The 13,882-nt window shown below is 49.3% G+C and overlaps 1 protein-coding gene across 1 annotated transcript in view; it reads left to right on the forward strand.

The window, feature by feature from the left end:
• The first annotated feature begins 225 nt into the window (after nucleotides 1-225).
• Nucleotides 226-13,882, forward strand: part of LOC147751723 (uncharacterized) — a 120,117-nt gene continuing 106,460 nt past the window's right edge. The window contains exons 1-2 of the mRNA XM_086922212.1: nucleotides 226-447; nucleotides 560-590. The gene's annotated coding sequence lies outside the window, so the exon portion shown is untranslated. The remainder of the gene's footprint in view (nucleotides 448-559; nucleotides 591-13,882) is intronic.

Here is a 13,882-nt window from a genome sequence, read left to right on the forward strand (position 1 = left end):
AGCACATATACAGAAGTCTTTTCAAGTTCAACAGGTAATGAATTGCACATTTGGGCCACTTTTTAAGCTATCTGATTCGCTAATGGAGTGCCACTTATACATTGGTGCCCAGGCCTTATTTCCTGTCCCAGACATATCTCACATGATGACGGACGCCTTCCTTCCCGTGTTGCAGAGCTGCCTGGGCCCGTGTGACGCCCCTGGAGGGAGGGGACAGGCGTGTCTATACAACCAAGGTGACAGCAGGCCTGTTTGTGCGGTGGGAGGGAGCTGCAGACAGGGTGTGCCTCTGTACAGTAGGATGGTTGGTCCCGTTGGGTCTGTACAGCAGGTGGGCAGGTACGGGTGTGTCCGAACTGTGTCCCGCCCCCATGAAGTAATACAGTAAACTCGAAACTGCAGCGAAACCACAACAAATAAACAAGACACTGCACGAGTGACGCTGCGGTGAGTACTCAGCTGCCTGGCTGAAATAAACAAATGTCTCTAAACGAATATCATGCCTGAATTCTAATGCCTTTGAAATGTAATTCTAATGCCTTTAAATTCTCTTTAACAGGGCAGCTGTCACGGCAGGGAACGGGTAAAAGGTAATGATTCACCTGCGTCAATGTACTTTATTCTGAGTTTGCTGTCACATGTATTATTATGTAGCTCTTGAAGTTTGTTTACGTGGTCACGGTGCTGGTAGTCGTCCATGCACCTTGAAAAAAGGTGGTGCGTTTTATTAATCCAATATTGTTATTATCGCTCGACTTAAGAAACGCTGGTGAAACTTCCACCTGAGCCGCGACCCAAAAATGATATTTCTTCCACGATAACAAAAGAACTACAGTGATAGTTTCTAGTCTTGCTTTGAGTTTACTTTGGCTACAGGCAGTTTGAAATCTTAAACCCACAACAAAAACACCCCGAATGCTTGAACTGTAGTAAAATGGCGCCTTTCCGGGACGGGGGACCGCCGAGGGTGGGAAGTGGGGGCTGTATTGGTGGCGGCGGTGAGCTCAGATCCAGCGCGTGCAGCGCTTCCTGGGGCGGGGTCACGAGCAGGGACCGGCGTCCGCCGGTGGCGCAGTATGTTCTACGGCGGTAAACACAGCGCTGCCTTCTGCAGAGGAACCTCTCTGCAGGCGCGCCCTGGCCTCACAGACAGTCAGACACCCTGTCACGCGTCTAACCGCAGTGTCAACACTGGCCGCGGGCCTTTTCTGCTGCTTCTGCTTAAATGAGAGTGAATTTAGAAATTCTCTCTTTTCCTAACAACACAAAAGAACAATGTCGTTGCTAGCGAGGACGTGGTTGAATTCTCATTGCTGTTGAAAGTGTTTAATTTAATACATACGACATTGTACATCTTTGAAGACGTTCCTGATTACCAGTGCTTGAAGGCAATGAAGGAGGAAGACGAATTTGTCGATGTAGATACAATCCGACACCTCTGGGTCCGGAATTTAAATTCTGCCCATTAGAAGTATTGCTTATAAAAACGTGGCCTAACATTAGGTACATGCTCAAGTATTTATTGGGCATTTTTTCCATTAGTAGTCTTGCCAAAATGTATCGAGAGATGCAGACTTTATCGCACTTGGTAATTACCAGGTGTGATGTATAATGCACGCCTGCAGTGTGCAGGGCATACAGGAGTTTGCACAGCAGTTAGAACTTATCGGGTCACTTGTAATTCGGTCCACAGTGGTATCTCGTTTGAACTTTGGGTGAGCTATCCTCACTGTTGTTCCTAAGAAGCACCTCGCCCTATTGAAAGCAGTTCATGCAGCAGCACTTTTCTTGAACAGCACGTAAAAAATACGAACAAGCCACCCTGGCTCTTGCCTCACACAATTGGCTACCTCCAGAGACTCAATTCTTGCACAAAACAGCAAGTGTTACATGTCGAGCACCTGCAGCTAAAACACTCACAGATAACTGAGACAGAAACCGAGAACCACACGAGGTCCCATGTAACCCAGAAATTGAAAACTCCTGTATGACACCCCTCTCTTCGGTAAAAAAAATAATAACACACTGACTAGATCTTTCTCAGGAAATGCACATATGGTCTGTAGTCAGTGCTTGGATTAGAAGTGCAGGTACCCTGTATCCAGAGTGTCTGCTTGTTTCTGAGAAGTGCCAGTACTCTTTAATGAAAAGAATTACGTCACTCTTAAAAAGTGCAGGTACTCTCCTCTCAAAACGAAAAAGTGCTTGTACTCAGTAGGACAGTACCAGCCCATTTAAAGCACTGTCTGTAGTTACCTAGGCACCCACCCCTGGAAACACCAACTTCAACGACAGGCCTAAAACTCATGCTCATAAACATCTTAATAAATTAAAGTATGTGTCATCTACTCATGTCCCTCTTTTTCCATTTCTGGACTTTCAACCTACAGCAGTCGCAGAGTAATTCCACTGGGTTCTTTACACCTGAGATGGGATGAATCTGTTGCACTCTTGTAACTACGAGCGAGAATCTGTCCTAAACTACAGTGCCTCCTATGTGGCAGAATTGAAATTCCTTGGGCTGCTGATGACTTCTTCGTTCCCTGATTTTAGACCCTCATTGCACCGCTGGTTGGGCTGAGCCCTTTGCTTCCTGAGCTTAAATGTGTAGGCGCTGACTTCCTGTACCTGATGATCTTTTTGCTATCTGAGGTAATACATGAGTATTCTTTGCGTAGGCGTTGACCTACTGTACCATACATCTGATGATCTCGTTGCTGCCTGAGCTTAGACACCATGTCTGACGCTGACGTACTGCACCACTGTTATGATGATCTAGTTGCTATCCGAGACAAGACATTTGTGTAGGCGCTGACTTACTATACCATCGTTTTATGATGCCTCCTTTGCTATCTAACCTTAGACACCATGATTATTTGTGTAGGCGTTGACTTACTGTACCACATGATCATATTGCTATCTGATATTAGACAACATGATTACTTGTGTATTCACTGACCTATTGTGCCGTTTATTTTTATGACCCCTTTTCTTAAACACATTGATGAACCTTATAAATATTTTTGACTAAATATTTAGTTCCATGATTTCAACCTTTTTAGGTCTCGCCTGTCGATGCGCATGCGCATCGAGCTTGCGAGTCTATGGTGGCTTATCCACTCTTTATCCCCAACTTGCAAGGAATCGTGGCGATTCCTTGCAGTGCACGAGAAATGTAAACTCAATGCGCATGCGCATTGAGCTTAAATGCGCGTGCACATGCCCCCAGCCGCCTGCCTTGCCTACTCTCCCAGCTGGTGCCGCTCCACCCCCTGCGGCATCAAAGGCTTTCACGGCCGGCCGGCCATGCTTTCAGTTTCACGACCGGCCGGCCGTGTGAAGCCCGCTCTCCCTGCTCCGCCCCCTGCTCCGGCCGAGACGCATTTCTCCTCCCTCTTCCAGTTAAAGGAGCCTAACCCCAAACCAATCATGCATCGTGGTCGCACCATAATCTGCATTTGTTTTATTTTACCTATAAAATGTAAACCATTAACGAGTCTGAGCATTCTTACAATTAAACGCTCTGATGTGTTCACATCCCCTGCTAAAGCCCTTGGACTCGCTCTTCCTATGGGCTACTTCAAACATGACTCGTTATTTTGCCTTACTTGGTTGCAGTGTTACTAAAGCCATCGAATGCAGCCCAATCTGTAGACTAGTGTAAAAGCATGCACCGTGATGTTGAAAAAAGCGATGTCCTGGCGAATGCTTTCCAGTGCCTTATTTATTTCCGTTGTGTTTTCTCTTTGTCCTGAACTTTGACCCGCCTCCTTGCCTGGAGGCTCAGAAAAGAGACAGCGCGCGGGAGCCTCTGTCAGGCACGCAGCATGTCGCGCACGGTTGAGTTCACCGTGAGAGCGCCTACCCCCCTCGCCTCACCACTCGGTTCTTAAGGTTTGTTGTCCAAATGCGGCAATGCCCGGGGCTGGGACCAATTACCATCTGCTGTTGTCATTAACATTAATACCAAGATACAGTTGCACATTTGTGATTGAATTGACGGGAAAATATGACAGGATATTGTGGTATTCCAGTCTCTTAATTTAACGTTCCTTTTTCATTGTGTAACGTAGCTTGTTGTACACTGACGTTTTTTATTAGTTCTACTGTGTCAATCCTTGTAAACGTCTGTATATGTGTGTGACCAGCTCTTTACAGCCACTTTGTTAATCTTGTTCACCCACGTATACAAGTATATGACCCACAGACGTTTGCCAGGCTTCAGCTACGCCCCAAGCCTTTCTTAGATTTGGTCTGAACTTCATGAAACACCTGTAAGCAATATAATAATTACATTTGTGGTGCCATTGTTTTTGTAGACGGCGTATTCGCTGTCTGAATCACTCTCATAGACCCGATATGACAATGTGTTGAATAATTTATCACACCGATGTATAATGTGAAGAGGCCCTTATGCCGCTCTGAACATTGTGGCATATGTACAAAAAAAAATAATTGTTACTGGTGATTACATCGCCTGCAATTCTGACCTCTGCTTGACACATTACCCTCTATGAAACTAGGAGAGTTCGCTCAAATTCCTACTTCAATTTGACGCGCACTTGAGATCTTTGGCAAATAATATTAGTCTGTTTTGCATTCGTTTCATCATTGGCTGCCAAGTGCCACAGCTGTAATTATAATTATTATATAATTTTGACGTGAAAGTGCCTAAAATCGCACCGCGTTGTATTAGCCATCCCAGCGACGCCCACATTGACTTTTCTGCCTTTCTTTCCCATTTTCTTGGTGGCCTTAATAATATCCTGTTGATTATTGCAATGATTTAAAACGTGCACAGTCTGAGTGAGGGGTTAAGGGGGAGGCGCAGTTTAACTGAGACGTGCGGATGTGTGGACAAGCCGGGGGAGCCTAGAGTAAGCATATGTCAGTTTTGTGTTTATTCCAGAGCAGAGAGGGCCGTAAGATACGCACTGTCGGACCCGGATAGTGAGTAACATGTTGTAAGATCCTATCCTCGTAGCCTAATGTTGTAATGGTAAATAAGTCCAGTAGCCGAGATGTAGATAGATTATGAAGGTTTATTGAAGATGTTCTAGATGTAGATAGGTAGATATAATGAATCCCCACCAGGAGCAGCTCCCTTGCTGCTCAGCCCATACTCCCAACTGACACTCATCCACCAGGCATCCCCAACATGCCATTATCTCACCATGCACCAGCATTTCAGAGCACATCCACTCTGGCTGAGCAGCAAGGCAGAGATTCAGGAAAGATGCATAGCACTGAGAACCAGATACCACATAACATTAACAAAATGTCCTTCACAGAAATGACGGTGAAAGCGATGAATAGTTGCACAGGAGTAATGACATCAAACAATGAAAAGGCGTTGATAATGTAGTCATTTTGGATCTTTTATTTTATGGGCATTTGCATAGCGCTCTCTGACACTAGTATGGCATTGTGGCGCTTGTTTATTCCGAGCAGTTTTTATGTGCTGTTGTGTATGTTGTGAGTAGTGTTTCATGGTGCGTGATTAGATGAGGGTTGTTGATGGTTTCGTTTAAAAGTGGTTTGTGAATGTTAATTTGAAAGTGAAACAAGTTTGATCTAGCTAGAGATTCTTTCTAGTGCCTATCTGTCTGGATGGCTGTTCCAAAGCACTTATCGTTCTTTGCAGTGAAAAGGTTTCTACCATGCTTCAATGACACCCAGCACAGTGTGGGCATCAGCAGTGCAATCTTCCCCGACATTAAGCACCTACAGAGGGTAGATGGCAGCAGCAGTGCACCTTTGCCAGGGGCTGTTCGCCTGTTTCCCTTCCGGGGCCCCGAGGCACATCCCTCCCGCCTGTGAGCCTTCAGAGCCACTGCTAATTTGAATGATTACAGTTGTAATAATTTAATTTAGTTCACGGACTTTAGTGTTTCCATGAACTCTGCAGTGCGTAGGTCCAGCCCTCGCGGCCGCTCCACCAGGCTCCTGGTGACAAGAGGAGGAGGAGGGGGGGGGGGGGGGGGAGGGGGGGAGCTGAGTATTGTTTAAAAACACAGCACTCTCTAATTAGTCGGATGCCTGGATTGCGCATGTGAGCGGCATAGTTCAACTATGGTCTTCTAACAGAGGCACAATTCTTTTTATTTAGCAGACATCCTATGCATGCCACGATATATCTGCTGAAATGGGGCTGCCAGGGCGCAGATCAGTGCCTCCCCGAGGCCACGCGAGGAGCCAGACAGAGCAGCAGGGGCAGGACCCCCAGCACTGCCCCAGCTCCTGATAGGGCTGTGCTTCTGATCCAATCAAGAAGCTGGGAGAGGGCTTGAGGTGGGTCCTCCTGCTGCTCTGAACTGGCTCCCTGTTAGGAATCATGACTTTCTGGTTCCAATGTCCGCTCCAGTTTCCTGCTCTGCTGGTGCCTTAACCTCCTTCCCTTGTGTGAACCTCGTGCTTTTGCACTACATTACGTGTGCCACACTAATGTCACCATTATGATTGTTGAGACAGCAGTGTGACCACCACGGCTGATGAAGTACTTCAACAGTGTATAAAACATTTGCTTTTAATTTTAATTTCTATGTTGATTATTGTTGCAGCCTTGAGAAAGCTTTGGGGCTGCGTGCCTCCGTGGGGCAAAACAAGTAATGACTGTGAAATGTTATCTCCTGCCGTACAGATAATAGCCTTCAACCCGAAGTCTCATATGTTTCCATGGATGGGGAATGGATATATTCTGATGGCAGTCCTTGCCTGGATCACCTTTACTTTGTTTGGTAGTTGTTTAGTCATATTTAAATAGGAGTCCTGACTCCGGGCGTTCAGGCATTGTCATGGTTGCGCGATAGACATACTCAGATAATTACCATAGGCTGGCGTCTCTCACCTTTGACTGGATGTGAGATGGACATGTTTTGTAGTTACCATACCCCGGGCGCCCGGTACCTTTCCTTGGATATGGGATGGACATGTTTAGTAGTTACCACACCCCCGGTGCCCTGTCTCTTTCCTTGGATGCGGGATGGATATGTTCGATAGTAACTGTACCTTGATATACTGTACTTTTCCTTGGATGTGGGATGGACTTGCTCGACAGTATCCCTTGCCCATATGTTCAATTTCCATGGACGTTGGATGGACAAAGACACATGATAACCCTACCCTACCTTTGTCCATGCACATTGGTCTTTTTGACAATAGCAATAACCTGGCACAGTAAGGTGCACTTCACCCTATATACCTGGTGACAATAAGGTGATAGGGGTGAGAAGAGGTAAGGATGGCGTCATGAAGTGGGATATCTTGAGAGGAAGAAACGGGCAATTAAGAAAAGATAGAGGGCAGAGACTCAAAAATATTTACAGCGTAATATAGACAGTTTTTCGGTTAATTCATTGTCATCACTGGAAATCACAAGCAATAACACGAGTTATTTACTTTGTAAATTATTTGTGTAACTTTTTTATATATAAATGTAGTCGATGGTACTTTACGAATGGCATGTGTTTTCCCTGAAATCAAAGTAATAAAATACATAGTTAGATCAGGACGGTGCAGAGTGAAGGGAAGTGCAGACTAGTAAGGGGGGAGAGTGCTGCAGGCTGAGAAGACACGATCACCCATCCCTTCGAGGACCCTGCGTCCCTGGGCTCTAGGGAGCGAGGTGTGGCCTTGGTGAAAGCAGATGCTGTGTAAACAAACTCTGGGTACACCCTGGGGTGAAACGAGGATGGCGTTGAACTCCTGTATGTTTACTGCAGGGCGGTACTTAGCATCTAGAATGCACCTGCTTTGCATAGTTGTCTTTACGTCGGAGTGGGTCTATTTGCAGAGATCGAACATGTTTCCAAGTCTACCGACCTGAGCGCAGGACATTTTAGGACACTGGTGGAAGAATGTAACCTTAAAAAACGCACGCCTAAATCAGTGTAATCCCATCTCAAAGTCTGCTGTACTCACTCATGTATCTATTTACAAAGAGTCTCCTGTACATGCACAGAGTTGGCATGGAATCTATATTACATCTTTTCATACTTTGCCATGTCTTTAGCGTATACCTTGCTCCCAGAAGCAAGAGAGTTGTACACATTTAGAAACACAGCTATATATCACATTTTTCATATTACAATCAAAACAAATAAATCTGGAACATGAATACTACAAATGATGACTGTTGCAATGTACACTAGTTATAAATGTTCAAAACGACACGGTCCCAAGATGTAAGTCAGAAACAACGTTGCAAAAATTCTGTCCAATAATCTGCATAGAGCGTAAAGCAAGGATTTTAATGCCACTCACACTTTTGGTGACGTGGTCACAAGAGTATTAACCCACAAAAAAAATTTGACTAAGGACTACAACAACTCTAGCTCGAATTCGTTTGGTGATGTCTAGTTATTTTTCAGTAGCAGGAAAATTGCTACATTTATGTCCACAACAGCTAGTGAGGGTGCAATTGCACTTATAAGAGTAACTAACTCAAACAGAGTTCATAAAACATTAATTAGAAAACCATGCAACCTTAAGGCCTCTTCACAGGCACTGCCATTTCCTAGGATGGGAAATAATACATTTGAATTGGTTAGCAGTCTTGTTAGGTCTACGGTAGAAAGCGATTAAGGAGACAGGAGGTTGACTTGTTGTGCATTCATTGCTAAAGGATTGTCTGAATAAGGCAGCATTCTATCCCCTTCTACATACCAAACGACCCACTTGTGATTCAGGAGAAGGGTTATTTAAAAGATCCCTGTATTCTGCGGGTCCTTTCGCCCCCTTGGAACCCAATGGTGGAGATCATGGAAGTGTAGTTGGGCTCGGTGTTTTTGGTGGGGACCCTGTGAAGGGTCAGTTCCTATTGGTAGTTAGGGTCCCTGCAGCATAAAGCCTGTGGGGGAGGGATTTCAGCACTGTTACAGTGGGCTCCTTTTTTCCCCAGTCGAGATTTGCTCTAGGTGTCGTGCACTATGGGTCCAGTCTCTAATGGCTGAGTCAGTCAAGCGGTGGAGTCACCTGTGTACATATGGTAGTGGTACTTGTGGCTCACAGTGCCCCTGGCTAAGGCGTGTACATACACTAAAACAGGATTGGTGTATGTCTAATTTGGCCTTTTGGGTTTATTTTCTAAAAAAGGACTAATTATCTTCGAGGCCAGTAACTTGCATCCAGTGAATCAAAAGCAGAAAAGGATATTGTGATCCAGGATACTGCATATTTCAACTGGTTAAGTTTGCATAGAGCTTTCACCTTGTTAACATAGTAGATAGTGAGGGTAGACTTTCATTTAAATTCTCGGTACTTGCTAAGTTTCTGGAACCCTAATTGTCAGGTGTGGAGCAAGTGTTTAAATTCCATGCAGCCAAGTAGTTGGTTGGTGTTCCCAATTTTGCAGGATCCTGCATGAGCCATGCATATTCACTATCAGTGGGATATTATCCTGCCTTTGAGACCTCCAGGGTGTTTTTTTTCAGAGGGGAGTTACTGATAGCTGTCCTAAGTGGTCAGCATATGCTCTCTGTTGGAGGGAAGTGTTCCCCAAGTTATTGATGCCGGGAGCGAGTATTGAGATGAATTCCTTCAAACACTACTTCGTTGAACATCTTGATGTTATTGGCCGGGTTTGAAACTTGGCAAGAGGTTGGAAAAGAAAAAGTAGACAACTGTTTGAATTATGGGTTGAAGAGGGACCCGGGAAAGGCTATAACATTTTGAAAAAGATGTATGATTTCTGGTCAATCTTACAATTTCTAAGGTCACTCACAGTGTTAAAAAGAGCAGCTGTCCTACGCCTAAGTTCTTATCTGGTCTTTAGAAAAGTTAAAGGGACTAATGCTCATATCATGAAGTTGATTAAATGAACGTTGATGGAGTAGAAGACTGCATTAGAAAGGGAAATATTTAAAATTCTAGAAACGGGGGCGTGGCCAAGATGGCGGGGTGAGCGGACGCTTCCTCCCGCAGCTCCTCCGGCCCGACTGAGCTCAAGCCCTTTTCTTACGCTTTTCTCCCCCCGCTGATGCTCAGCGTGTGAGAGGAGAGTGGCGGAGCTCCTGGCGCACACGTTGATGTCGCTTTGGCCCTGATCGCCTCGGGGAAAGTATCTCAAAAGCCCGATCAAAGATCGAGGAGCGACGGAGAGCCTGGGAGGCGGAGCGAATTGGAGTGCTGTCCGGACGCCTTGGCTGGGCCTGGTGCTGAAAGCTGCCGATCGGGAGGGAGCCTTGACCCGTCGCTCGACAGGGATTAACGGAGCCTTGCGGGCAGGAACCCGGTGGCACGGAGGACCTTGGACGTGTGCTTTGGCGCCCGGACTTGTGTCGGCGACACCCCACGCGGTGCGGGCCCCGGCCCGTAGGCAAGGCTCAGCGCACTCATTGCTAGGGTCGGACCATTTGGGCCCTTTTGTGTGACTGCATGAACACTGGCTGTGGAACTTCTCCGATTGCTGTGTTTCTGGGGGACCCCGGTGGTGTCGCCGGACTTGGCCGTTCTGCCCTGCCCCGCCCTGCCGCCATTTTGTCCCCGAGGGATCGGAGTTGTCGGCCTCCACTGGAACCCTTTGCTGCGGGAGTCTGTGCCCGCCACCGCTGCTGGGCCTCCTCTCTGAGAGGCGTGTTGATGGGGGACCCCCTACTCTAGCTCTTCGTTGCCGTCTCGGCTGGGAGCCGCGGTTAGCAGTGCCCGGACTGATCCGCCATCTTGTCGCTTGTGTCGCAGCGACTCGGCTTGCCAGGAGATCCTCGCATCGAACGCCTGCCAGCGGCTGGGCATTCTTGAGGCGGCTGACCCTGTGCCCACTCATCGATTGCAACGATTGCGATGACTGGAAGAGGCGGTTCGAGGTAGGGGGACCGCACCCTGCCGGACATGCTTGGCAGGGTCCAACAACTGCGAGACAGAACACAACAGTCGCCGGGGTCTTCCCGGGCCTCGGCGGATGCGAATGGAGGGCAGCCGCCGGTCACGAGGTCCTTTATGGAAGAACTGTTTAGCTCCCTCAAAGAGGACTTCCAGACGCTGAAGCGGGAAGTGGCCAGTGAGGTCCGTGAAGTGCGTAGGGAAGTGGAGGGCCTCGGCGAGCGAGTTGAGACGGTGGAAACGGCGGCCCAGCGCCGGGACGAAGAGATAGTCCATCTTCAACAGGACGTTCTCCGCCTCCGGGAGCAGTGTGTTGAGCTCCAGGCCCACTCTGAGGACCTTGAGAACAGGTCACGGAGGAATAACATCCGAGTGCGTGGTGTGCCGTCCGCGGACGAAGGGACCGACTTGGTGGGCCTGTTCCGGGAGATCCTGGGGGAAGCTGCGGACTTCCCCATTCGCATCGATAGGGCACACAGGGTTGGCCGACAGCGCCAGTCAACGGCGCCCCCGCCGGACATTTTGGCTTTCCTGCCCGACTTCCCGCTGAAGGAACGCATCATGACTGAGGCCCGCAGGAAACAGCCCCTGACTTTCCGGGAGCGGCCTGTAGCGCTTTATCAGGACCTATCCGCCATCACGCTGCAGAAACGCAGGTCCTTCAGGATTGCCACTGACTTTCTGCGCGAACACGAGACGCCATACTCTTGGGGACATCCCTTCCGCCTGATCTTCCGGTGGAATGGGGTGCTGCACCAGCTGCGCTCCTTGCAGGACATCTGTGGAGTCCTGGGGCTTACGGCGGTGGAGGAGGAAGGAGCTACACCGTCATGGAGGCGCTCAGAGCGACAGAGCCGGCGAAGATCGGCGAGGAGACAATCGGCGGCCAGCGCAGGACGCCCGGATTCCCCTACTATCAGGGTGGACATGGCCGACGCTTTGAGAGCGGCAGCTGGGGGCTCGGCCGGCTCCTCCGATGTGGCCATGACGGCCTAACACTCGCTCCGGGGGGAGATACTCTCAGCTTCTTTGATGCTTGGTTCGGGCGGGGGGGTCGGGAGGGAGTGGATGGAGGTGAGTGGCTGAACGTCCACTTTGCTTTTTTTTTCTACGGACTTGCCCCCCTTTTTTGGGGCTAGACTGAGACAATGGGGTGTTTAAGTTTACATTTGGCTAGTTGCCATGGTTGTGTTTTGGGTGGGTGTAAGGGTTGTTCTGCTGTTGGGGGGGTCCCGTCTGATGTTGTCCGTGCCCACACTTGGTCTGTCTTGGCTTCTCCTGCGCTGCTGCCCCGTGCGCCCCACCCTTTGCATAGCGTTCCTGATCCCCGAGAAGGATGTCGTCTCTAAAGGTAGTGACCCTTAATGTTAAGGGTCTGAATAACCCTGTGAAGCGCAGAGCGATCTTATCTTTGCTGGAGGGGACGCAGGCGGACATCTGCCTCCTGCAGGAGACCCACTTATTGTCCCGGGATTGCCATAGGCTGCGCTCTGCCAGGTTCCCCACCCAGTTCTTCTCCTCGGCTGCAAACAAGACTGCGGGGGTAGCCATTCTTCTAGCGAGCTCCTTTAGGGGGGAGGTTTTGTATAAGTACGCTGAACAGAAGGGGAGGCTTCTTGCCTATCGCATGCGCTTAGGAGGCATAGCGTTCACGGTTGGCTCAGTTTACAGCCCAAATGACCACCAAGAACGTTTCTTGGACTCCGTGTTGGTGGACGTCACTGCTTCTCCCGACCGCCATGTCATCTTGGGGGGAGACCTTAATATTGTCTTCGATTCGGTGCTGGACAGGTCGGCGCAGCGCTCTCCGCAGACGGGGGAATTGTCCCAGGCTGTGAAGGCCCGGATTGCGGAAATGGACTTGCACGACCTTTGGCGCTCTATGCACCCCTCTGATAGGGACTACTCTTACTTTTCACACGCACACCGCACCTATTCACGGCTGGACTATCTCCTGGTGAGTGGTCCGATGCACGCTACCGCCACAGCGGCGGACATTGGGGTCCTGACCCTGTCTGACCATGCACCAGTCGCTGGCGTTTTCCAGTGGCCGGCGGCCTCTCCCTCTCGGGGGGTGTGGCGCCTTCGAGATACCCTTTTGCACAAGAAGTCCGTAGTGAAACGCATTGGGGAGGTCATTCAGGACTATTTGCTTCACAATAGCAACACCGACACCTCCCAAGCGACACAGTGGGCGGCATTGAAGGCAGTCCTCCGGGGGGAATTTATTTCTATCTCCTCAGCCGAAAATAGGGAGCGACAACGGAAGAGGGACGAGCTGACCGTTCAGGTCCGGGAGCTTGAGCAGGTCCACCGCCGCACGGGGGCTCCAAGGGTGTGGAGACAGTTGAAGGCAGCGAGGAAACTCCTGTCGGCACTGGATCTTGATAGGGCGGAGTATGCCGCCTTGCGCTTGAAGCATGCCTTCTATACAGGGGGGGACAAATGTGGTAAGCTCCTGGCGCACCGGCTCCGGGTCGCGCAACAGCGCAGCGTAGTGCGGGAACTGGTGGGTGCGGACGGGGTGGCTGTTTCCGGGGACGCAGAGGTAGCGGACTCTTTCCGCGGCTTCTACGAGGCGCTGTATGCTGAGGAGCCCTCCTCGCCGCGAGACGCCGAAGACTATTTGGAGTCGGTGACCCTTCCGGTGTTGGATCCTGCTCAGGCAGACCATCTAGAGCGGGTTATTCATGTGGAGGAGGTGATTTCCGCTATAGCGCGGCTGAAGCATGGTCTGGCTGGCGTCTTTCCTTAGTGACCGAAGCTTCCAAGTGTTTTCTTCTAAAGCTGCCTCCGCCATTTGTCCATCCACCCGCGGCGTCCCCCAGGGCTCAATTCTTAGCCCTTTATTATTTAATATTTATGTTAAACCCTTGGCAACCATAGTCGAACAAGCTGGGCTAACCCTGTTTTCCTACGCAGATGACACCCAGATTGTCTTCTCCTTGTCAGGGAGAGACGTAAACAACATCTCCGCACTCAAGTCGGGCCTCACTCTTGTGGCCGACTGGATGCGGAGAAATTGTCTCAAGCTGAATGGGGAGAAGACCGAGGTGGTCATTCT

Source organism: Lissotriton vulgaris, chromosome 1_1, assembly GCF_964263255.1.
Source record: "Lissotriton vulgaris chromosome 1_1, aLisVul1.2, whole genome shotgun sequence".
NCBI lineage: Eukaryota > Metazoa > Chordata > Amphibia > Caudata > Salamandridae > Lissotriton > Lissotriton vulgaris.